Source organism: Myiozetetes cayanensis, unplaced genomic scaffold (assembly GCF_022539395.1).
Source record: "Myiozetetes cayanensis isolate MyiCay16 unplaced genomic scaffold, myiCay2020 scf3, whole genome shotgun sequence".
NCBI lineage: Eukaryota > Metazoa > Chordata > Aves > Passeriformes > Tyrannidae > Myiozetetes > Myiozetetes cayanensis.
In genome coordinates, this window is record NW_026087521.1 from 58230147 (window position 1) to 58252628 (window position 22482).

At 39.2% G+C, this 22482-nt stretch overlaps 1 protein-coding gene across 2 annotated transcripts in view; it reads left to right on the forward strand.

Moving 5' to 3' along the window:
• Nucleotides 1-22482, forward strand: part of PTN (pleiotrophin) — a 79502-nt gene that overhangs the window by 25699 nt on the left and 31321 nt on the right. The window contains exon 1 of one of the 2 annotated variants that reach the window (XM_050324765.1): nucleotides 5609-5626. The exons of the other annotated variant lie outside the window; for it this stretch is intronic. The gene's annotated coding sequence lies outside the window, so the exon portion shown is untranslated. Of the gene's footprint in view, nucleotides 1-5608; nucleotides 5627-22482 lie in introns of those variants that run through there. 2 annotated transcript variants of the gene reach the window in all.

Here is a 22482-nt window from a genome sequence, read left to right on the forward strand (position 1 = left end):
TGTTTCCTTTTCTAATCTGCTTTTGTTGGTGAGATGCTTGTTTGAAACAAATCTGCTCCAGCAGGACTTTCAGTTCTGTTATTCCTCTCTTCCACTCACCTGAAACAAAATAAACAAGAAGTTAGGCAGTGGAGAGGAAGCACAGAGATTTGATTTGATCCAGAGACTTGATTTATCTGTTCCTCTATTCTTGATCTTACTTTTCCACACACTCTTCCCTTCATGTGACATTCTCGTAGTTTCACCCTCAAGGCTTTTGCTTTGCTTACTCTTATTACATTTCTTTTCATTGTCATATTTACGTTCTTCCCCTCTCTGTAGCAAACCCACTTGATAATGTTGGCTCTTGCCTCAAAAAGCTAGTGCTAAGAGTAATCAGGAAGCTGACCTCGTTAATCTGTGTGTTACCTGAGGAGTGAGAGTTAATCTCTGTGTTACCTGAGGAGTGAGAGTATACTGTCTCACAGAGGCTGTAATAGGATTGATTGGGTAAAGCACAGGAAGTTTCCTTTCCTCTGTCAAGACATTTTGAGCATTAAAATGCAGAAATACAGCATTTTGTAAGCTGTAATAATTATGCCTTCCATTTAGAGATGTATCTTGCTGAAGAGCAGCCATGACAAACCATTAAATCACAGGAGTTTTGCCTCCCTAGCTAGTTGGGTGTTGACTGTAAAACTTGCACGCAGTAGCACAGAGGCTACACAGCATTGTGGGTGCTCCAGGACTGGAAGAAGCAATGCCCCACACCACAATAAGGGGATTTGACTAATCATTGAGTACCTAGCCTTGCAAAAAGCCAGACTTGCCTGTGATGTCAAGTGTGTGGGGTTCTTCCTGACTGAGCACTGGCACAGGTTGCCCAGGGAGATGTGAAAGTCTACATCCTTGGAGGTAGCAAAAGACACCTGGACATGGTCCTGGGCAACTGGCTCATGGTGGTTCTGCATGAGCAGGGGGATTGGACAAGATGAATCCCAGAGGTCCCTTTCAACCTCAACCATTCTGTGATGTCTATACAGAGTAGTGTTGTGATTATTGGGCAATTGTCTTGTTCAGGCCTGTACGTCATTCCTGTCTTTCTGCTGGTCAGTTTTTATGTTACAGAATAGCTGTGTGTGTTAATAGAGGTGAGGAGAAGGACATGCACTATGAGTTACGTTAAAAGAGAAGGGGACAAGCAGTATTAAACTAACCTGTTACTTGTAGGAACTAAGGGCAGAAACACTGCCATTTCAGCCATTGTCTCAGTCATGTGCAGAGAGCGATGTCCTGATGAAGTTTTGTGTCTGAAGGAACAATGTTCTTACTCCTTCAAAGAGACTCAGTTGCTGTGTAAGACAACCTGGAGTTAAGGGGAAATTAGTCCTATGTTGTGTTTTATACCAAAGTAACACTTAAGACTGCAGTGCTTTCTGGGCATCCTATGTGTCTTCTTTGGTCATGTGGCAGGGAAGAAAAAGTAGCCAGGGGCTAACTTTGTTAGGAAGCCATCTAAATCAGAATTATCTTTGCTTCAGAGGAAAGTCCAAACCTCCATATATGCAGAGGAATAGTTGGATGTTTTGTGCAGTCTGGGTGCTGTGAAGAGGTCCTGATCACATGAAGTGTTTAAATACAGCTTTCCTGAAACCCATGTGAATGAATTGCTGCTAGGAAAACTGGTAGGAATGTCCTGAGAATGGGCTGCTGTTAACTGGGCACTGGAATGGCTTGAACTCCTGGGATAGTTTTTCTCCTTCCTTCCCCAGTCTCCAGGCTTTTTCACTGAGGGTTGTGCTTTTTTTTTTTTTTAAGGTTATTTCTGGGTCAGTAAAGAGGAAGATGTAATCCTTGAGCCTTGTGAGGTAGTTACCTTAATCATCCAAACTTCTTCTGGCAGAAAGCTGCTTACAACAAGCCTATCTTGTGGCAGGGTGGAGGAAATACGGTGGCCTAGATCATAAATCTAGAAATAGGTGTTGGAAATCCCACTCTTGTGACGTAGAACTTCCATCGTCAAATCCCTGACAGCCTTTGGCTTATGTAAATGTTTATATGAGGGGGCATTAAATTACTTTGATCTCCTAGTGGTTGAAATCTGACATCTACCTGTAACTGGTTTACAGTTAAATTCTGTAGGGTTTAGTAGTAATAGCTATTAAGTTTTATGTTTCCATCCTTTGAAATCTTACAGGATGCCTTTTGTTTAAAATCTAGACCCTAGAAAATTCCAGCATAATTAAGCTGTCATCACCTTGGCTTGAGAAGAGAATCTTCCGAAGTATTTATTTTTCTCCATTTTCTTCCCTGGGTTTCTAAAAGTGTCAGGACACAAACCAGTCCTGTCTCTAGTGCTCCCAGGTGAGCTACTGCCTCAGTTCCTGTGTCCTCAGCCCAGTTGGCTGGGCTGAGTTTCATATTCAGATATTTTTCTGTATTAGCCTTCCTCCTCAATTCATAGGCTGCTTCTCCCTGTGTCTCCTGGCCCATTACATTCCTGATCGTCATCTTCTTCCAAGTCCTTTCTTGTACCATCTGTTTTAGGCCTTGGCCATCTGTGACACAGTCCTCTACCCTGAAAGGTTTCAGAGTCTTTTCTTTGAGTGACAGAGTTGGGAATGATTGTTTCTGTGTTCAGTTTTTGCGCCATCTCTGTCAGCTTTTGAAAACTTTTTCTCAAAACATATATATGCAATATCTGCGAATGTAGATACTTGCTTTTATTTTTTCACCCTTAAGAACCTCTTGGTAGTAGAGGGTCACAGTTCTGTCTTCTGTGTGCTGTTTGGATGAGCTCATTCCTTGGATTGGCTGTATCATAGACCCTGCATATGGGTGAAGCAAGGACCCTGTGGCTCTTTCTCTGCTACAAATGTCTGCAGTAATGCAAATGTGAGCCATAAGATGAAGAAAGGGTCGTGGCACTAGGCTGCATTTTGGGATTGTACCCCTGGGAGAGAAGGATTGGTCCAATGCCCAGCTGAACTGAGCCTTTCTTTGTACCCAGGTGCAGTCAGTCAGCAAAGCGGCATTCACTGGGAAATGGGTCCAGGACTGGGCTTCAGGGAGTAGGTCTAAGTTTACAAAGCATCACAGCCCACCTGTGTGAGATCCAGCCCTGGATCTGGAAGGGCTTTTGGAGGGAATCAACTCTTGAGTCACATGCTACATGTATGACACTCTGGAGAGATCCGTAAAGTCAGGCTGCTGGGGCTGCTCACATGCTCACTTCTCCGAGGTCCCAGGTATAGACAGTGCAGGTGACAGCTGTGCCATGCGTGCTTTTTTTCCTTTTTATAACTTCTGAATAGAAGTGCCTTTTTTTTTTTTGCAGATGGGGTAAGTGTACTAGGACCTTACTTTGTATCTTCAGGAATGAATAAGATCTTGAGTGACAGATCATGCAAAAATGCAGTGATGTCGTGCTTTTTAATATATATATATAAAAGAACTAGTAGACAAGGGATATAGACATAGACAAATGTAAAGCCAAGTTCCTGTTCACTTCTCACTACATTTGTTGTGACTGAATCATGACTTTTTTTTCTGGAAAACTGCAAACCAGGCAAATGCTGACTCTGAAAATATCAAGTAAATAATTTCTGCTCTTATTTGGTTTGTGCTCTTGCAGTATGAGGGTAGATCAGTGGGTTGAATCAGAAGCTGAATATCTGCCCTGACCAATAAAGAAACACTGTCCTTTGGGTGGAGTGAGATATTTGTAGAAGACATGCTGCCTTTATTCCCACCTGTTCCAAGGGCAGACTGCTGTTAAGACCAGTCCTGGTTGGTATGGTACTGAGGATGTATTGCAGGTTGTTGTGCATCAGAGCGTCACAGTAACCAGCAATGCTGCTCTGGGAATCTAGGAAGAGCATCAGACTAGCTCTAATTTGCTCATCACTTTTGGCTGATGTGATTAGCAGTCAAGGCTAATTACCTGCAGGAATGCTCCCTCTTGCCTCCCTGAACCCACACATGAGAAAGCTGGTGTTATGATCCTTGGCAGTATAAGCTGTTCTTCCTTCTTTCTGTCATAGATGAAGACATAAATATTAATGACTTGGTGACAAGGTAATGCTTCAGGATCAAACATCCTCTTTCCTCAACTCTTCTTCTTTCTGTGTTCTGCTTTGTGTGATTTTGTTTCTCCTATTGCTAGAACAAAGAATGGCAGGAATGTTCTCAGAAGCAATCTTGTATGCATACATCCATTATGCAAACAGATGCAGGCTTGCTCCGTGCCAGCACTTTTTAATGTTGGCGTAGAAAGAGTAAAAGTAACTGGAAAATGGATATAAAGTATTTATACAATGTGATTTAGTGATCTAAGGAGGAGGTGGTAGAGAAGGAAATTAATTGAAATGGTCTGGAACTTCAAGAAATTCTGAATGTAACCCTGTGTTCCTTTATGTACGTGTGTCTGCTGCCCTTTATTGGACAGGGAGGTAATCTCCCCTGAAAGGTGAACCCCCAAAAAGTAAAAGCAGAAAAAAGCTAACTGGCATCAGCATACCCTGTGTACCACAAACCATCCAGAAGGAAAAAACTAACAGGGTGAGGCTGGATTTTGGTGCTTGAACCTGTGACTCCTGTGGCAGCACACATCACCAAAGGTGCCTTCAGACTTGTTGAGCTAATCGTACAGGAGTAAAATCAAGAATCATTAAAACTGATGTACAGAGAGAATTAAGAGTGCGTGACTGAGATCATGAAGGCCTGCTGACTGAGTGCTAGCTTGGGTGCTGAAGATTATGTGGCTACAGTAAAAAGGTAATGAGGTAAGTTAGCTTATAATGAGCCCTATGAATCCAGCGATTTCCAATATTCTGGCTCTTCAGGAGAGAGCTGAGATACATTTATATTTACCTGTATTTAAACTGCACTGCCATCTGAGAAATTATCAGTGCTAGCTGGGCCCTGAGCAGAGGTGCAAAAGATACACATTTTGTGAATCTACCTCACATGCCAGTGAGGTCCCAAGTCCCTTAAGACAGTATATGCAAGCACTTGCCTGGTTAACCATATCAGCACAAGAAGTTGCCAGAAAAAATCATGGAGTTCGTGGGATCCACACTTTTGTTCATTAAAGATAGAAAGTTCACCTAATACAGCTTTTTACTTTCTAAAGCATGCACCCTTACAGACATGAACATGTGATCCTGTTGTTGTATATGTGAAAGAAAATCCAATGCTGGGGTCCACTGAATATTTTGGGGTTTGCTTTGTTTTGGCTTGATTATTTTTAAATATTATTATTTTTATTTTTGCAGAAATTGAGGTGGGAACAAGTTATAAATGCATGAAATTGTCCAGTACTTCAGGCTTTGTTTGTAAATGAAACAGTTTTTGGCAGTGCTTTCTCTTGGCATGTAATGAACAATAACAAATAGTATAATTTTCAGGAAGTTTTGACAGTGGAAGGTTGTTCCTTGCCCTTCTGTCAGCATTACTCTTTCATTTTCCAAATTTCCTTAGGAATCACAGTGCCAAGAGATCTGAGCTGAATGTAAATCTTTCTGTTTGAGCTTGGACTGCACTTACCTTACTGCAGTTGTAATTTGAACTCAATCTTCATAGGTATTTTCTCTGATAGGGCTAAAAGTCAGCATCAGGAAGTCTTGAATACAACAGTTTCTTTCAGGTAAGATATTTTAAAATCGAGACTAGACTTTTTCTACCTACTTGTTGACAATAATTTCCAAATGCAATTATATAGTTTAACTATAAAGAGAACAAACTGGATTGTTTCCCTTTTCCCTTTGGCAACATTTAACTCTAAAGGGGACTGCATGTTGCCAGTCCTCCTACTCCAGTGGACTCTGCAAATCGCTTTGGAATGTGCCAGGACCTTTGGGACACTCCCACCCTGGGAGAGAAAAGAAAGATCAGCAGTTTGAAAGTGTTCTTCCATTGGTTTTCTGACACTGCTATTAAAAAGTATCAGGGATATATTGCCACTATTGTATTTGTGGACATCTAAAGTCTTGCAAAGTATTTTTTTTCCTTTTGTTCCCTGTGGTTGTTTATATGCAGATAGGTTTGAGACAGGGCTAGTGTCACATGGAGCTTTTTCACATTCTGATATATCATCATCACCAGCATTTTCCAGTTTAAAACATGAATATAATGGTGTAGAAAATATGTGCTATGATATAATCAGCCATGATGTACAGTGTGTCCAAAGATCAAGAGCAGTCCGAAGTAAAGTTTGTCTTTGTAACTTATATTTTAAATGGGAGTTTGGGTGTTTTGTTTGTTTGTTTGCTTTTGTTTTTTTCATTTTTTTTCCATTTGAATGGTTGTGGTTTGAAATACAAAGTAAAGAATGAATCTGAGTGTGACACATTGAGAATTTTATGATATTGCTTTGCACTTGACTGCTTTGTTGAACCATTTGCACTATGATTTATTCTCCCAGTCTTAAATTGGAGAGATCATCTGCATCACTGGCCAGAGAGACTGCTGATAATTCCAAAACAATTGATAACTGCTACTGTTTTGGAATTGCTGCATATTTAGGTTTTTCCCATAATTAACCAGAATTTTATGCCCTTGCATGTTGTCCAGTGTTTGGTTCAAGGTGAGATTATATTCTTTAATGGTCTACCTCATCCATAAAAGTCTATTTTGGTATCTAGGTAAACTTTGTATTTAAGAGTTGACTTCTAAATAATGTGAACCTTTCCACCTTTCTTATTTTACTATATATATAATTCTTATCTTGCATTTGTCACCCTTTTAGTACACTCCTCACAATTTCATGTCTGAATGCTTTCATTTATAATGGTGCAGACCTTGTATTACTATTAAGTTTCCTACCTTGCATAGTTTGTAAGATGGACTTGCTAGAATATAAAATCTGGACTTATATGCTAACTTCTTTCTAGAGATCAAAGAATGTGAGGTGCATTTTTTGTTTTCATTGCATGTGGCTGGGGTTGAAAATTTTTAAGTCTAAAACCAGCCACTGCTTTTGGCTTGACAGTACAGGGGGTAAAAAAGAAGTGGGAAAAGGGCAAAGTGCAGTCTGTTACTTTGGAAATGCAGTATAATGAAAAGGTGAAATGTTATGGTGGCAAAATTTAATTAGCTGTAACATAAGAGAAAGCAAATCATGACATTTATTTTTAGGAAGAAGCCTCCCACAGAGAACTGTGAATACCTTGCAGGGAGAAGCAGACAAGAGGGAGCTTTTTAGAGTACAGATATTCTCATTAAGCAACAAAGCAGGAAAGTATCATTAGTAGCTAAGTTGTTTATTATTGTTGTTGTTGTTGTTATTATTATTAACAATGGAACCCATGAAGAATAGTGAGTTTCTCCCACAGCCACTGGTGCAGAACAGACACATAATAGAGTTGGAATCCTAAGAAAGCTAGGGATATAAGCAGCTGCTTTTGCAGACTAGATGTTCTGAAGAGAATATACTGCATGTATTTTTGATGGAAGAGGGAAAATCTAAGGTAGAGAGTGAAAAGGAGAAAGAATGGTGGGAACAGCAAAGTTGGAAGAAATCTGATAAAGGACCACTTAAGAGGCACAAAGGTAAACTATGGGTTGGAAATTAGTATAAATGGTAAAGAGTTTTCTTTTTGCACTCCTTTTTAATCTGAAACAGTATTTTTCTAACTCTCAGCTTCCCATATATTAGTCTGAATTAGCAGATGTCCTGATTCTCTGGATGTGGTCCCATTTTGCACAGCATCAAGCTACAGGATGCAAAATGCCCTGCTGTGTCTTTTACATGATCAGCAAGAATAATAGCTGAAGAAATATAGAAATGGGATTTACTGTCTTTATCTAGATCATATGGGTTTAATTAACCTGCCACGGGCCACTATGTTCAAAGAAGTATAGGTATAGCTATATAAATACACATACAGGTATAGCTATAGCTATATACCTGCACATGCCTGTGCCTTTGGATATTTTCACCAGATGTCAATAAACCAGGGAACAGTCAGCAAATGACAGATGATGAAAAGCAAGGATGGACAAAATGATTTGCTTTATATTGTAATGCTGCATCCAGTTTGCCCTTTGTCGCGGTTTAACCCTAGCTGGCAATAAAGTACCATGCAGCCACTAGCTCACCTTTTTCTCCAGTGGGAAGAGGATTATCATTGGGAAGAAGGTAAAACCCATGAGTTGAGGTAAGAACAGTTTAAATACTGAAATAAAATAGAATATAATAATAACTGTAATGAAAAAGGAGACAGCAAAAAGAGAGAAATAAAATAGACTTAAGATAAAAAAATCCAAGTGATGCACAAGACAATTGCTCACTACCCCCTGACCAATGCCCAGTCTATCCCTGAGCAGTGGTAGGTATCTCCTGGCCAACTTTCCTCAGTTTATATACTGATCCTGATGTTCTATGGTATGGAATAGCTCTTCAGTCAGTTGGGGTCAGCTGTCCCCTCTGTGTCCCCTCAGAACTTCTTGTGCACCCCCAGCCTGCTCATTGGCAGAGAATGAGAAGCTGAAAAGTCCTTGACTTAGTATAAACAAAACACCACTTAGCAACAACTAAAACATCAGTGTGTTATCAACATCATTTGCATACTAAATCAAAAACACAGGGCTGTAGCACCTCCTAGGAACAAAATTAACCCTATCTGAGTCAAAAACAGGAGATCCTTTCTCATTTTTGTCATACTCATCCTACATCTGTCCACAGCCACTGTATTCATACCTATGAAGAGATTGAAAATAACTCTTGAATTTTCATCAGGAGATGCCCAGAAAGAAGTTGGCATCAACAGGCTTTTATATAGCAGGAAAACTATATGTGTGTTGGGTAACACCCAATTAGGTGTGACAGTCATGTAGGATGGACCATTCATGTAGGTACCAGAACTGTGGCATGGATTTAGCCAGAGTTCACCTACAGTTCAACTTTGGCCTTTTTAGATGTTGTATATCTGATTGTGCACTGACTCTGTTCAGTGTTTGGACTCTGGGGGATGCATTACAGCCTGTGACTGTTGCTGGACTGGGTAAGGGCTGAATGAGTCAATACTGGCCCTGTGTGAAGCAGAGCTAGTCCTGTGGAAGAAAAAAAAGGCCAAGGAATAAGCATTTATTCACTATTTCATTCCTTATTTGGTGGCAAGATATTCTCTTATGGTAATTAGTACAGTGCTTGTTTAAAAATCATCCACTCTAGCTCAGCCAGAGGCAACCTTTTCATGAGTAGAGAGCTTAAAATCCAGCAGAGGGCAATGCTGTATTGCACCTATACACACACTGCAAGGGAATCTACCTTGAGGACCTATGAGTTATCTTCCCTAATGGGAAATCATGCATTTAATTCATGATAGATTATTTCAGCCTTGTGGTTGGGGTTTTGCAATAAAGTCCTGAGGCATTTCTGGAGAAATCACTCCTATTGGTGGTAGGTGTGTTGCTAGTATCTGAATGGACTGATTGCATTGCATGTTTGAGCCGTGCAGAAATAAAACAATAAGGACTTATCATAGTTGTGGTGGAAAGTTTTCAAGAATTGCCATCCTCCACCTTTTCCTCTTTCCTTCCCCCACCTCTTCCCAATACCTGTCTATGAACTTCTCCAGCTATTGCAGTTCTATAATGGCTTTCCCCCCCCATCATTGTTTCTTGCAAATTCACAAAAATGAGAAATGACAAAACTGAGTAGTTAAAATAGGCTGTGTTCTTGGGAGTCTCATTGAAACTGAATTTCTTTTTTACAGAAATTGTAACAACCATGCATACCACAACACTTTCCTGTCTATTGAACCTCTGGGAAGAAATCAGAAACAAAGGATCAATGGGAAGTACTATTTAGAGTTACAACAATATTCAGCTTCCTAGTCCCTCATGAAGAGTATAAAAAGCAGTGGAGAGCTTACAAGGTCTGGTGCTCTAGTTTGATTTCTAGACGACTGCAATTTCACTGGTTTATATGACACTGATTTCATTTGAGGTCGATTGCAATCTTCTTGTCTCAGGATTCTTCTGTGTGTAATTCTACTGTAACTGAAGAATCCAGGGCCTTCAGGAGCTCTATGCTCTGACAAGGGTCTCTGGGCCCGGAGAGGAGCCCATGAAATTGATCTTTCAGCCACACACTAACTCACCTTTATTACCACTGTGGCAACTCACAGTACTAGTGAAGTCCCTGGAGAGCTGCTTTTACCATGCTGGTCTCAAAATTCCTCGGTCAGCAATAGCAGCAAAGAGTTTCAGTTGAGTTTATGGGAACAGAAACAAAAAGTGTTCACAAGGGATTCTGTCTGGAGTAAAGGACCTCTTTGAGAAACCTTTTGTAACCTTCCTGTCCTCCCAGGTTGGACTACTCTCTGGAGTAATCTGCAGAGTGACTAGAAGCAACAAATGGAGAAGGACTTGACTTTAGAAGTCCAAAATGTGTATGTGTTTTTATCACATTTTGTTGGTTTTCTCCTGTTCCTACTTCAAAAACAAGTCATGTAATTCCACATCTTGCAAACCATTTTGTTCTAGGGTTTGCATATTTGATTATAATTGTAGAGAGCAAAGGAGACGAGAGGGTAGAGGGGATGAGAATTTGTTTTAGTGGTGCTTATCTCTAGGACAGTAAGGATGGTATGATATTGAGGGATGATATATTGGAAGGGAAGGAGCACAAATTACTGATTTGAATTGTGGGTGATATACCTTTTTGTATTTAAGTGTCAGTTTCTGGTAGAATCCATCTTGTACAAAGAGAACTTGCTGGAGAATAGCAGACAGATGACATCCCTGCTTTGTCTGAGGGGTACATGCTGATACCCCTGTGCTGGGCAGCCACTGCATACAGACAGGGACCAATAAATTACTATGAATAATAAATTAATATTTTTTACACCACTGTTGTAAAGAACAGAAAAACAAGCACAAGTTAAATATTAAAGGTTTTATGACAGTGGAGTACATGAAGGAGATGGTTGTGAGCTTTTCAGTGACAAACACTACGGTTAAAGATTTGTGACTAATCTCTGGGTAAACTGTTTTTCCTAATTGATCTGTGCAGCACTGTAGTTAACTTTGGCTGCTTAAAATTCAAAATCTGGAGCCAGTCACTTTGCTGATTCAATGTGTGTGTGAGATGCCCCTAGTGATACAGACTGCTTGTTGTTTTCTAGGAGAACTGAAGTTGCTGAATCAAAGCTGTAAAACCTGGGAGCTATCTCCTCAGTAGGCACCAAGCCAGTGGATCAGCCAAGAGCTGTGTTGTGGGAGGGAGAGCTGTCTCAGGTGCTGTTCCTGCTCTGGACCTACCCCAGTGGGAGCTTCAAAGTGCTTTTTGGTTTTGGGTCTCCTCCGTACTCACCAAATCTAGCCCTAGGTGATTTTAATCTAGGTGATTAAAAATGGATGAGAAAATGAAATTTATTTGTGTTGCAAACAACAGGCTGTATGTGCAGATAAAGATGAAGGCAAAGAGACTGACATCACATTTCTCTTCCAGTGAGAACTAAAGCCTCCAAGTGTTGTTTATAAAACAAGCCTCAATATCCAGCTTTTCTTAAGTCTTTAGGACTGCAAATATAACTTGCAGCCAATGAAATTTCATTGTCTCTGTTCTGTGGTGAAGTAAGTGTTTTAATTATATATTTTTTAAAGGACATTTGGACTGGATCTCTGAATACCAAGTCCTGGCTAAGCATGAATTCAAATGACTGAGGCCTAAGCCCCTGATAATAAGGGTTTATTAAAGAAGCACTAACAGAGCTGAACTGGAGTGAACTGAATGGTCAAATGGAAATAATGGGATGCTTGTGGCAACCAGAAAATGATTATTTATTGGCATAATCCCAGGGTAAACTTCTGCCAAGAGCACACAGTCTTTCCTTGCCAAGTTCTTCATATGGGGAAATATAGTACTGAATTTCTGCACGTCATAGCAGTGCAGAAGACTGGGAGGAGGAGAAGTGGCAGTCTGCATGAGCAGGAAAAAAAGTGTACATCCCAAATGGTGTAAAGAATGTGATCCCTAGAGCTCCACTCACCAGCAGGCTCTAAAGAGACCACCTGGGATTCAACTTTAGGAATATGGTCGGAAAAATACGGCTTTGGCTATGGAGTTCCATCACTTGAATCTCTAAGTATTGCTACATACAGCATGCAGAGAACAGAAAAATTTGGAACTTCTTTTCTGAAAAATCTGCCTTTATGATTGTTGAAGTGTTTACAAGCAGTTTCTTTCATGCGTGAAAAAAAGGACTGTCTTGCAACTCTGCTGAGAAACACATTCTCAAGAAAATTCTGTTGAATCTCACTTAGCAAATATTTTATTCACTGTGAAACGCAGTTACAAGATGTAGTTACACATAACTGCAGGTTTAAGTTTAAAAGTTTATGGAATAACTGCTGCTTACTCAAGGAAAAAGAGAGCAGAGAGGCTACTCTTTATCATAGTGCCTTGCCCTTATCTGGTATTATTTTGGATAGGATATTCAGTGAGTCAGTCTTGATTCACATCACCTCTCTGTTGTGTTGGAAAAGGTTTTTCTTTTTAGCCCAAAGCTCACATATCTTGACGCTGTAAATGTTGTCCTTTATAGTGGTAGTTTCTCTGTATCTCCTGTGGAAGGTAAATATGTGGTATAAAATACTTAAATATTCACTAGGACACAATAATCTCACCTTCCAGGAAAATGTCTTAGAGGCCATTTAGAAATATCTCTACTGTGAAACAAGTTCTCTTTATGGGTGATTGAGATGCCTGCCTGAAAAATCTTTGAGCTGTAGCTAGGGCTATATTGAGGAACAGGAATGAGTAACCAAAACTTCAGCTATTAATCACAGACAGAATCTGAAGACAGATCCTCCAAGCCTTAAATTTTTGTTTTGTAATCAAGCAAAATCATGAATGATTTTTCTCTTTCTTTACTTTCTGCTTGTTAATTTACAAGTTTATGTGACTAACTGATTGTTCAAAGTCCCAAAGAGATGGTTCTCAAAGAGCTTCATCAAGAGCCTGGTTCCTATGATATAAGGTCCAAAGGTGAAAAACAGTCTGGTTTGGAAAGAAGTGGGAGAGGATATTGTCTGGAAACAACTAGTAGAACAATAACAAATCTGAGCTGTTCTGGGCCTTCTATTTTTTTTTCTTTTTATTTTCAGTTATTAGTGCATGTAGATATGTGGCATAGATACAGCTTTTAAAAATTACCCTATTTATATGTTAATAAGATCTCAATTTGAATAAAACCTGCCTTCCAGCAGTACTTCAACCTCCTCCAGGCTGTAGCCTCCCTTTGGAGGTTAAAAAAGTCAACTTCTTTCTTCCTATGTGCAATCCAATCTTTCTGGCATCTACTGACTGATTCTGTACCACTGTGATGATACAGTATGTCATTAGTATGACTCTTGTCACACAAGTCTGTGCAGAATCTGGACTTCATAAAACAAGAAAGAAATATAAAGAAAATATTTCTTTAGCTGTTGTGGTTTGGAAAGACGACTCTGTAGAAAGCTTTTAACGTGTGACCTGTTGCATTTTTATTTATGTGACTCTTGAGTCAGCTGAAAAGTAGGCCTTGAATCATTCTGTTTTTCTCAGCTTGCTATTAAGTCTCTACACATAAGATAGTGGTCTTAAATTTCAATGTTTAATACTTATTTTCTTCTTTGAGTATCCAGTTCTCCTGATTGGACTCTTAGGATAACAATGAGTCTGGTTCTCCCTCTGTAATCTGCCAAAGTATCCAGTTGTGTCCCTGAGATTTTTTGGCTCCTACTTGCATGGTGAATACAGAGATCTCTGGCAGATGCAATGTGAAGACTATGAGAACAGTGGAAAATGTGTTTTTGCCTGTCCACATTTTAAGAAGAGTTTCAACTCTGCTTTGTAAATTTTTGCATTAGTGTTACTCAATGAAATTTCAGTTCTCTGATTATTGTTGTGTATGATCTTCCCATCCAAAAAATCTATTAAATATTTAATTCAGTATAAATAACTCCTCCATTTTTTCCCCTTGTGGTGTTGTTCTCCCAATGGTAAAAGTTATTCTTAGTTTCAGAAACAGAGATAGAATTGTGTATGTGTCTGGTTTTGGAAGGACATAGCTTCCCTTAGGAACTCTCACCTTCCAGTGATTTGGTGAATGCTACCTCTCAGTTTGGAAAGAGGACTTTGTATATTTTTTTTTTATTTAAAAAGGTTGTTTTTGTACTTTTGAGAGAACTTTGTGACCATGAGTTTACAGCAGGGATGTCAGATGAGAAGAATTTTTAATTTGAACGAAATTTCCTAATTTTTTTCTACAACCTTCCACCAGACAAAGATGATGACAGAGAAGACTAATCAGCCATGAAAGCACATTCCCACCCTGCCTGGGTAGGTGAAAACAGACTTTAAAAAAATTAAATATATTGTGATGTTGCATGGCTGGAAGGTAGCTGCAGCACAGTGTGCTTTGAATAGTACTACAGCAGCATGCAGATTTATTCTGTAGCTACCAAAATTTTGCTGCAAGTATGCAGTATTGCATTCCAAAATGGAGAGATCTTATGGAATACAGCAAAAAAGCTCAGTGGTCTAAAAGCCAGAAAGGCTGCACTGAAGTCTCACCTCAAATGTACTGGATGCTGTACAACTTCATCCTCTTCCATCTGCCTCACGTGGTACAGTCACCATATCTTTTGATGTTTTCTTACCTTGTGTAGAAATATGAAATTTATTCAAATAAAACAGGGGACTGGACAGGGGCAACTCTGTCTTCCTGACCATATTTAAAAGCGGGATTGTCTATCTAGGATGTTTTTCTGGTTAAGGTGAAAGACTATTTTCTCTGAAAAAAGTTCTCTCTGTCACACAATTTTTCTATCCTCAGTTTCTGTTCTGCCAAGGGAAGATGATTTTACTTTCTTCTCTCCCACTGGCTTGCTTATTTCTAGGAGGATCTCCTATGGGTGGAGGCACTACCTTATGGTGCTGACACAGAATACAGATGTTCACTATCAGTGCCTGAAGGTGCTTCACTGAAGCTGTTGAAAGCTGTTGCTCTTTACTGGCACTAATATGGTTATTGATGAACATTGTCCAGTCTCCTGCCACCACCTGAAAAGGGAGTGGCAGCACATCCCAACTCATTTTTGTTACTATTAAATGCCATGGTGAATGTTCTTTTTTTAATTTAAGGCAGGGTCTGTCTTAAGTGCTTGTTAAGTTGCACTGGAGACAAGAGAGGCAGTTCTTGAAGTTGTAGCTATGTGGGAAGGGCTGTGGAGTATCTGAAAGGAGAATATAATGAGGTGGGGTTGGTTTCTTTTCTCAAGTAACAGAATGAGTGGAGATGGCCTCCAGTTGCACCAGGGGAAGTTTAGATTGGATATCAGGAAAAATTTCTTCACTGAAAGGGCTGTCAAACATTGGAACAGGCTGGCCAAGGAAGAGTTTGAGTCACCATCCCTGGAGGTATTTAAAAGATGTGTAGATGTCACACTGAGAGACATGGATTAGTTGTGGTTTTGGTAGTCTAGGTGAAAGGTTGAACTTAATGATTTTAAAGGTGTTTTCCAAGCTAAATCATTCTATGTTTCTATGAATTTCAGAACATGAAGTCTGGGCTTTTGTCTTTATTTGCTGACTGGTGTCACACTGCAGGGCATATGTGCCTTGGAGATGCCATTTGCATCCTGACTGGCAAAGATGACATAACATGCTACACAACTACCGCTCTCTGCTCGCTAACCGGTTTTGAAGGAGAATGATTTAAAAACACATTTTAGCCCTGTGTTACAACAAGGCCAAAACACAGATTTAATTTCACTCAGCCTTTGTTTCAGTTTAATTAATTTTTTCTTCATTCATTTTTGCATAGTTGTCCCAATGCCCTGGCATTTGGCACTTGAAGCAAAGCAACAGTTTATCTGAAAAAAAAATATAAATGCAGGCCCTGGCAAAGATTAATAGAAGGCATAGTGAGAGGCTATGTGCTTTCAGCTTAGATAGGTTTCTGACCATATTGCATATTTGGAATGTCATCTGGAAGGACAGACAGCAAAAGGGATAGAGTCATAATAAGTAAAAGAAATTTTTATTTATTTATTTATTTTCTGAGTATGGAGTATTTCCCAGAGCCTGACTGGAGGTAAAAAAAAACATTAAAAAAATTCTCCAACCTCACAGTTAGCTCAGGCAAATCAAAACTCAAATATTTGACAAAATTTGTTTACTTTCAATGAAAGGTATTTGTCAAAGATAAGAAAGTTCTGCTGAGTCTTGCAGCTTTCCCTCAACAACACGCTGAGCCACTGAGAGCTGCACAGTGTTGCTGCTCTCCTCTGCTAAGGGGAGTCTGGGTATCCTGCTCAAAACCTGGAACCATGGAGGCATGAGTTTCAGGAATGTAGAGCAAGCTGCAGCTGATGCTGGATAATAAAATTATCCCCTCTTCACATAATCACTTTTATTATGGGTTTCTCAGTGTTCTTTTGAAAAAGGCAAGTGCTATTATCCCTATATCATAGATGGAGAAGTGGGGATATTGACACATGCTGTGATTTGCCTACTGCCATTGAGCTGAAAATGTCCTCATTGGGGCAGAGGAAGAAAATTAAAATACAGTGGAGGCATCTGTTTGGCTTGTACAGTACAGCTGTTCACAATGAAAATCGTGTCACAGCTTAAATAGCTCTCAAACCATGATTAATTCACGATGATGGTGTGACCACTGGGCCTGTGGTGACATCAGTGTATATCTGCACACATTTTTTGTCTTCATAGTAGTAGTAATAATCTTCAGCTCTGGACCTGGTTACAAAAATAGTTGTACTCCTTGATCACTCCATTTTTTATCGCCCCAACTGTGATACCCATAGGACACTGTTACAACTGCAATGGTCAAGAAAATGGGGCTTCATAAATTTGTTCTGTTTCAATAAATGTATTTATATTAGTGAAGAAAACTTTCCCTTAGATAGACAAGGAGAATAAAAGATTCCTTTCTGCTCTCTGTTTCACAAGTGGATGGGAATGTGCCACACCCTACTGTAACATTTTACAGAAGATACCCAAATTAGTCTCTGGTAGATGGAAACACATTAGCTAGCCAAGTAGGTGTCAGCAACATTCCTTATGCCAGAAGGCTCTCTGTGACAGTATTTATTTGCCCTCTCCTGGTACTTGTAGTGTCACAGTAGCCGTGTAGTGGGGATCTGTTGCTTGTCAGGGACTTTGAAAAACCATGAAAAAAATCTTTTTTTAACTATCTGAGGCAACCAGATGATCATTAGGCAAAGTAATGATACTAGCTAGTTTGGGGTAGGAAAGAAGGCGATAAGCAATAAGAACCATTTCCCCCCTAGATAAGTTTACCCCTCTGCCATTATCAAGTAATTATATCTTTTGCACATTGGAGGAGCAGAGTTGAAAGGTTTACCAGTGGCTGGAGAAATTGTGACCACAACACATCGTTGCTCCAGGAGAGAAATAGTGATGCAGATGATGCACGGGAGAGTTTAGTCAGAAGTCTGGCCTCGCTGTCACTGAAACAAAAACATTTGGAGAAAATGGAGGTAAGTCTCCTGTGGTCTTCCCAGTGATCAGATCCAGGAGTGTTTAATCTCACCTTTAGTCCTGGTAAAATGAAGAGTCTGAGAAACCCACTGTGACTTCACTGATAGTGAGATAGCAGCTGTGATTGTTGTGGGAAGAGCAGGGAGGGAAAAAAATTGCAGTAACAAGTTGCTTAAAATGTCTTTTTCAGTAAGGATCTTGAAATACAGCAGAATGAACTGAAATATGAGTTGGTTTGGTTTGGTTTTTTGCTTTGTTTTCTTCAGCCTCTCAGCTGGAGCAGTGGGAGGGGAAGGTTAATAGAATAGGCATAGGCAATTGCAGAAGTCAGCATTAGTTATTACTTAGGAACCCAGATTTGCTCAAACCCAGCATGAGCAAAAGAGAGGAAGAAAATGTGGATGAGAACAAAATAAGAGCGTGGGGAAGGAAGAAAACTCATTTCAACAGCTACGTTCTTTTCAATGATCTTGTTTCTAAGAGAAATTTTGAAGGCTGAGGTTAAGAAAGTAATCTCTGTACCCTGACTGGGAACCAACAGGAAAAATAGCAACCATCTCTTTTACACTAAATAAATGTAATGCTTAATGCTTTTTTTTTTTTAAAGAACAGCATGTTTTTTCATACTTTTATTGACATGGTTAATTTCTTAACATCAATTTATTATACTGGATGGGGTTTTTTTGTTGCTGTTTTGTTTTGTATGGATGTTTTGTTTTGTTTTGTTTCCAATTGTGATGGTTTAGAAATAGCTGTGTTTCCTAGGCTTTCTGAAAATAAAATAACTTTTTAAAAATCTCATGTTGGAAGTCTGTAAAGAGAGAAACAAAAAAAATTTAACCACCTTGGGAGGTTTTGGCCATCTCCATTAGATTTTTAATTCTTTGGCCTTTTAACCATCCATACTGCCTGTTGTGTGTGTTTAGCACTGTTTCCACTTACTACAATTTTCCTCTGAGGAAGAAACTATCTGTTACCATTTTATATTCTTGTTTACAACTCTACTGCAGGAATGCTCAAGTTTGACCCAAAATTGATACCTTTAACAACTTGTTCATTCTTCTGTGATCAGACAGGGGCTTATAGTGACCTGGTTTGGCAAAATTTTGCTTAAAATTTGCAATGAAGGAATTACATATTTCTTGGTGCTCCCTGAGAGACAGAGCTGGCTAATGAGAAGTTCAAACAGAGGTTCAGATTTCTAGTTCTGATATTATGTTGCATACATGTCTGTAGAGTCTGCCTATGAGAAGCATTAAGATCCTTTGTATAGCTTATGTAAAATTATATTTTTAATGGGAGGGAATGAAGTTGTGTAGTCGTGAGCTTATAAGAACACAAAATTATTCTAATTCATAAAATTCTTTCAAAAACTTGCCATCTTGTTGAAATTAATTTTCTCCCATGAAATATTTTTATTTTGTTAAAACAATTTTGAAAAAATGAAAGAAATGTTCTATCTGTATTTGTTTCTACTGTCCATTTTCTTGAGTCAGTCTAAATTATGCTCAGAACTTAAAGGCAAAATTTATATACCTAGGGGTAGCTATTATCAACTTGAACTATTAATTTATGTCTGGGGAACTAGAAATATAAAATATCCACAGCATGGGTGTTTGCCTTAGTCTGATGTGAGAGATAAATATGCAATCAACTAAGCAAATATCAAAGGCTGGGGGAATTGTTATCCACAACTTAACTAATTACTTTAGCTTTGGTAAATAAGCTAGATGGGACATGTGAATAGATCATTGGTTTGGGGTTTGGTTTTTTTTGTGTGTGTTTTTATTTGTTCTTTTTTTGGTTTTGTTTTGTTTGGTTTGGGGTTTTTTTGTGTGTGTTTTTTTTTTGTTTGTTTGGTTGGTTGGTTTGGTTTGCTTTTTTTTATTTATTTACATGAAACTCTTGGTTCCCTACTCATTTTTATGGAATTGGCACAGCTCACTGGCTTCAATGCTCATTTTTCTGGTCCTTAATAATGTCCATGTTGAAAAGAGAATATGGAGTTGATTACATATTTAAAAATGTCATCCCCAAGCCGCACAGTGCAATTTTTGAAGTGAAGTGTTTAACTTGGGCTGGTCAGGCTGTGATTTCCCCCCCTTTTTAGCTAACTGTTTAATTCTGGCTTTTTATTACAGGTACCCCATGTTGTGGCTAAGTATAAATGTTAGTTTACAAAACAAAGAAAGTTTTGTCAAACATAATTTCAACCTTCTAGAGTTTTCCCACTTCCCCCGGGCTGATCTGTAGCAACAAACAGATAGTTATATTCAATTTTAGGCTTTTAAAATTTGCACTGTACCGCTGAATAAATTGCTGCTTACCCAACTCCTTCCAGCACTGGCTCACCTCGAAGCAATTACCTCCTCCCCACCAGTTGCTGCTTGCCGGCTTCTCCTCTCCTACACAGAGGGAGAGCATTGCTGGAGCTGCTTCCATGTGGGGTGACCCCTCTCTCTACTCTCAAACGGAAGCAAGGTAGTGGAAGGACAAAAGAAAAGCTGAGAAGTGCCTGCTAATTGACACTCCCTGATTCTTTACCATTTTGCTAGACAAGCTGCTAGCTGCTCTGGGTTGTGTGTTTTGAAATGGGGGCCTGCAGGCTGATGCTGGGATGCTGGCTCCGCTACCAAAACATGCTCCCAGACTGAAATGCTGGGAGCTTATTTTCAGTAAGGTTTACGGCTTCCTACATGGCTTTGGACTGCCTTGTTAGCTCACAGGCTGAGGCTACTGACATCCATTCACTGATGTTACTGATGGAGCTCCTGAAGTCCCATTACTATATGACAAGAGGATATCAAGCTCTCACAGGAAAGTCAAAGGAGTAAGGGAAATGAGCACACAGATTTTGCTTTGGGCAGGATTGCAGTAGCTGCAGGTTTCTGAATTAATATATGTGAGCATTTTGATACACTGAACAACTCACTGAGCCCTTCCCACCCCCAGCCTCCCTCCTAAGTGTAAAATATAATTTCATTACTTAATTAGTCCAAAGATGAAAACTTTGTGTTTCATTATTATTCTAGTAGGTTTTCTTTAACATTCTGAAAGATCACCACTGTTAGAAATGAGATTAAGTCATGGGTTTTGAGACAGAGAGAGTACTGTTGGTTGAACAGTCAGTTACTGTGATTAAAGATAATTTCTTTCCTTAAATCTTGGCTCACTCTTAGGCTTAGACCACTAAGGCTATAGTATGGTTTGAAATTAACACAGCATTTCTTTGGTCCATGAAGGTGTAACAAAATGAGGCAGACCTGCAAGTTGGTTCAAGGTTTTATGCTCTGAAGAGCGTTTGGGGATCTTTATCCATAAGAAAGCATACAGAGAAATGTTTGTGATTTCTATGTCTGCTTTTAGTACTCAGGAAGGAAAAGTAAAGTGAATAAAGATTTTGCATCAGATAAAGAAAGAACATTTCAATGGCAGATTAGACAAGAGAAAGAACTAAATTAAATTGAAAACCACAGTAGTCAGAGTCGACTGTAATTAGTAAAAAGCTGGTACCTGGAAGACATTTGGGTGAGAACAGATAGAAATATTGAGTACAAGTGGCCTAGGAAATTTATTGGGGAAGCTGGAAAGAGGTGTAGTACTTGCAAATGGATGTTATTGGGTTAGCCCCTACGCACTCTATAATGGTAATCACGACTGGTTGACAGAACTTGAAGGTCCTGAAAAGGTTCAGAAAAGATAAACTACAGTGTAAAAAATAAAGCTGTAAATGTAATGAATGATACCCAGTAAATAAATAAACAAATAAGAGCTATTGATATACTTGGTTTATTTAGCCTGGGGAAAAGGAGAATGAGGGGAGACCTCATTGCAGTCTTCAACATCCTCATGAGGGAAAGTTGAGGGGAAGGCACTGTGCTCTTCACTCTCATGACCAGTGACAGGACCCCAGGAAACAGCATGAAGCTGAGTCAGGGGAGGTTTAGGGTTGATATCAGGAAGTTTTTCACCCAAGGGGAGGTTGGCACTGGAACCCAGGCAAGTGGTCACAGTGCTGAGCCTGTCTGAATTCAAGAAGCCTGTGGATAATACTCCCTGACACATGGTGTGATTCTTGGGGTGTTCTGCACAGGGCTGGGAGTCGGCCTGATGGGTCCTTCCCAGCTCAACATATTTATTCTATGATGCATAAAATAGGATTAATATGACTCAAAAACTATCTTGGAGAAGTATGGAAAAACACCTGCTAGTTCTGTGTCATCCCAAAGTTGAATGTGATTTTAGTTGGAAGTCCTTGTGTTATTATGCATGGGGAAAAGAGAAGGAGGTCTTTCATTACAGAAGGGTTTATCTTTCAAAACTCAAATCAGAAACTAAATGGTGCTAAATATATTAGGGGCCAAATATTTGTGGATGTGATTTCTTCACTACCTATCAGAGGACTGCAAAAATTTGAGCTACTTTAGAATTTAATTCATGATGGCCTTACAGCTCATTCTCAAAGCTCATCCTTAAAAATAACCACTTGTATCAAGTTTTATCAAGCTGTTTTGCTTTATGTTGCATAGAAGCATGAACGTAACTCTAATTAAGATTTTAAATTTTAGAAGTTGATTTTTGTGAAATTAGGTGAACTGGTGATATATATTGGCCCACTGCAAGATTTTTAATAAAGGACTGACTCAGATTTATTTCTATCAAAGTAGGAAAAATTTTGTTTCCTTAAAAAACCAAAACCAACAAAACAAAAAAACAACAAAACCAAAACAAAGAGTGAGCAAAAAAAATGTAGAGAGGAATTTGAAATCTATCTGGGGATCAACCACTAAAGGGCTATCAGGAGCTTGTAAAAATTTTAAAAATGGTACTGATCACCCAATAAGGAAGTATCTTGGCAGTTCAGAAGTGGAAGACTGCTGAGACTCACCATAAAGTAAGTTGACTTAAACCCTGCAAAGGAAATGAAAAGCAAATTTAGAGTTTTAATTTTATTTCCCTAGTAGTGTAAATAAAGACAACAAAGGAAA